Genomic DNA, 3,978 nt, shown 5'->3' with positions numbered 1-3,978 from the left:
GGGTGGAGATTATAACAGAACATGGCCAAGATGTTCAAATGTTCATAAATGACCGGCATGGTCAAATAATAATAATCACAGTAGTTGTTGAGGGTGCAACAAGTCAGCACCTCAGGAGTAAATGTCAGTTCTCTTTTCATAGCCGATCATTAAGAGTATCTCTACCGCTCCTGCTGTCTCTAGAGAGTTGAAAACAGCAGGTCTGGTACAGGTAGCACGTCCAGTGAACAGGTCAGGGTTCCATAGCCGCATGCAGAACAATTGAAATGGAGCAGCAGCACGGCCAGGTGGACTGGGGACAGCAAGGAGTCTTCACGCCAGGTAGTCCTGAGGCATGGTCTTAGGGCTCAGGTCCTCCAAGAGAGAGAAAGAAAGAAAGAGAGAATTAGAGAGAGCATACTTAAATTCACACAGGACACCGGAAAAGACAGGAGAAGTACTCCAGATATAACAGACTGACCCTAGCCCCCCGACACAAACTACTGCAGCATAAATACTGGAGGCTGAGACAGGAGGGGTCAGGAGACACTGTGGTCCCATCCGACCCATGGCCAAACAGGCAGGATATAACCCCACCCACTTTGTCAAAGCACAGCCCCCACACCACAAGAGGGATATCTTCAACCACCATCTTACCATCCTGAGACAAGGCCGAGTATAGCCCACAAAGATCTCCGCCACGGCACAACCCAAAAAAGTGTTAACCTTTTCATGTGGGAGTTCCGAATATCTCTAAAGGTCGCCCAGCATGAGTTTTTTCATGAACGTGATGTCAGAACGTTCTCTCCATTCCAGAATGTGATTGTTATGCAACAGTACACTTAGTCCGCGCTGCCCTCAAACCAAGGCACGCAGCCTGTTTTTATTTATCGGCTGTTTCCAACTTGTCAATTTCAAAATTACTTTCTAACAAGTTTTTATTTTCTAAGAACAGTTTGAATTGAGGTGTGTTCCGCCTCCTCATTCATTCACATAAAAGTAGTTATTTTTACTTTTGAGGACAATAAAAAAAAAAAATATCATTTCTGACCTGGACAAAATTCCCCAAGCACTTTGCAATTGTTTGTGCAGTTCAAGTCTGCAGACATTTGCGCATCTCCAGTCAGAACAGGATCTGCATACACATGTTCACATTTTCTGTCTGTTGCCCGCATCGCATTCATTGTTTTCGTTACCAATAACAACTTTGGGAATGGTTGCGTTTCTACCAAAGTAAGTGCCTTATTACATTATAATAGTTTCAGTATGTTGTTTCTACTGTTGCTCACTGTATGTATGGAGCATAGTATATTTGTTTATATTCCTTATAAATGCGGCCACGCGAGGTAACTTAACCTTTAGGGATGACCTTTATGGTGTTATTTTCAATCGTTCTTATGTAGCTAGCTACATTCTTCTATTAGCTCTGTAAGGCAATGCTAATTGCGTCAGAGAAGTATTAGCTTGTGTTGTATTTTGAAGCTACCCTGGCTTTACGACTCCCAAGTGGCGCAACAGTTTAAGGAACAGCATCTCACTGCTAGAGGCATTGCTACAGACACCCTGGTTCAAATCCAGGCTGCGATTCTATCAAAGTAAGTGCCTTATTATGTTAATAGCTTCTGTATGTGATTTGTATGTGAACTGTACGTCCTGTTAGTTGGTGGTGAACTATGTGGACATTGAGGGTAGCGGCGATCAGATGGAAGAATATCTTCTTATACCCCTTGGTCGTTTTCCGTGTCCACAAAGCTGTTTATCATGTCCGCCTTATCCACTGCCCCCATTTTGAGGTTATAGTCAAGCACACAGTCTGGTTTGATTTTTCTCTTTCGTCAGGTGGTCCACCTTCCCTGTGGCCGATATGGTTGCTGTCTGGACAGTGGAGAGGACATGGACGTCTCGTTTGTCATGCCACTTTACTGCCAGCTGTTGACTGTTCTCCTTGAACTCCACCTCCCCTCTCTGCATCTTCCTGCATCCGAATGCTGGCATCCCCTTCCTGCTCGACCTGACTGTGCCACAGGCTCCTGTCCTGTGCTGTTGAAAGAGCAGAAGCTACAAAGTGTGTCCCTTGCTGAGATGAGGAGCCAGCATGGTAATCACCGTGGACCTGGACACCCCAAGCCCCTCATAATGTTGGATGTCAGTGGTGGACCCTGGGTAAACTTGAACTTGACCCCAAACCTGTAACTTTCCTTAACATCAGGTACTCATTAATGCATAGGTCCTTGTATGGCACAAAGACCCAACCAAATGCTGATGTCAGGCTGGTAAGAACATTTCTTATTTTGTATTAAGGGTCATTTAGGATGGCAGTAGCATTGTTGATGAAATGCAGGCATTTGCAGCAGAACTAGGAAGCGATCTTTGGAAAAGAGGGTGGCAAAGAAGAGAGTTGCAAACATAGGATCTGTGCTCCAGTATTCTCTTAGGGAGTTCTTCTTTACTATCCCCATGATAATTACTGTCACCAGGAAGGTATACATTTCACTAATTGTGGTTGCCACCCATTTAGTGAGTTTCCCCCTCACTCCTGGCTCTCTCTTCTCTTGTAGCTCCAAGGCATAGCAATTGGTCTCCTCTACTATGTCTCCCACCAGCTCCTCTGTCAGAAACAACTTGAAGCACTCTGCCTCAGAGGGAAATGGCATGGGGCGTTGCTCTCCAGACTGGGACTCATCAAAGCAAACAGCAGGGCCAGGAGGAGTGAAATGGCTGGCGGCCTTCCAGCTACCACAAACCTCCTGTACTTCATCCACTATTGGTCTGCCTCCATCACCACCAGCATTTTCAAAGGGACCTGGGACTTCGTCAGTAGACAAGGAGTCCTCAGATTCAGGGTTCTCAATGGCTACAAGGTTGGGGGGCAGCTCCTCACTGTCAGAATCTGATTCCTGACTTCCAGACTCATTGTCAGAATTGATAAAAATCTCCAGAATTTCAGCATTTGTGAGTTATCTCCTTTTGAAAGACATTGCTCATGCTACAGCTTAGCTACATACATAAACAACAACACTGAATAGCTCAGAGTGGGAGTCAGAGATTACGTGATTGACTGCCGGCACGCGCCACTAGTATCAATAAATCACTATCACAAAGTGTTTTTTACTTTGTGATTTACTTTAAAATTTACTGTTTTATTCACGTTTTCAATTACCGGTGACAAATCATGCATTCCGATTCTTTCATAGATTGTAAAGGGCACATATTATGTGTGTAAAATAGTTTTTTGAAGGTTGTACTGATTATGATGAGTTTAGCTACTTCTAGCTATGTGTGGGGCCATGTTTGTTGACATACAATGCATTCGGGGTTCCACGTAATCGTCTGTTAGACCAAAGATGTTATAACACAATGAGGTGAGTGAGGGTTCACAAATTTTTTGAAAACTTCCGGAAATTAATGGTGGAATGATGTGTACAATGATAGACGACACACCCCCTTCAACATGCATACCAGAAACAGACCAAACTCATCTTGTCTTCTCGTATTATCTTTGGTTTCTGTGAGAGAAAAAACATGACAGAGAGCAGAAACTACCCATCGTCGGATTACTGATGATGTGATTAATAATAAATAGCAATTTATATTAGCTAATTCATTTTGTAGTTTATGTCAGCTGAGAGTTGTCTAAATATGACCGTTTGTGTTACATAAATCTTTCCTCAGTTAGCGCTAGGACAAAATGTAGCCTACATTTTTCCGGTTTGGATGATTGTGTTATGCTATAGATACTTCTGTGAATGTCTGAATAATACATCCAAAAATAAACTGCTTACATTTGGACATAACTTTGTAAGGACTGTGTTTTTGAAAAATGTTTCTGAAAAAAAAAAACAGTGTGGCCAGCTCAAATGCTGATTGTTGCATCATTCGAAACTGTCCGTTCTAAATAAGCGCTTTAAATAAATGTTCTAACCACACCGGTGTGATCGTATGCTACAGGGACCACTGTAGAATGGGTTAAACAAATCAAAATATATTTATATTTGAGAT

The 3,978-nt window shown here is 42.9% G+C and overlaps 1 long non-coding RNA gene across 1 annotated transcript; it reads left to right on the top strand.

Annotated features, from left to right (window-relative positions):
• Positions 1-851: 851 nt before the first annotated feature.
• On the top strand, positions 852-2,142 carry LOC110496117 (uncharacterized). The gene is made up of 3 exons (XR_002469516.3): positions 852-1,212; positions 1,462-1,574; positions 1,819-2,142. It is a non-coding gene; the product is annotated as an uncharacterized LOC110496117 (long non-coding RNA).
• Positions 2,143-3,978: the final 1,836 nt, after the last annotated feature.

Source organism: Oncorhynchus mykiss, chromosome 18, assembly GCF_057628025.1.
Source record: "Oncorhynchus mykiss isolate SJ-2025 chromosome 18, ASM5762802v1, whole genome shotgun sequence".
Taxonomy (NCBI): domain Eukaryota; kingdom Metazoa; phylum Chordata; class Actinopteri; order Salmoniformes; family Salmonidae; genus Oncorhynchus; species Oncorhynchus mykiss.
This window is presented reverse-complemented; position numbering and strand designations above follow the sequence as displayed.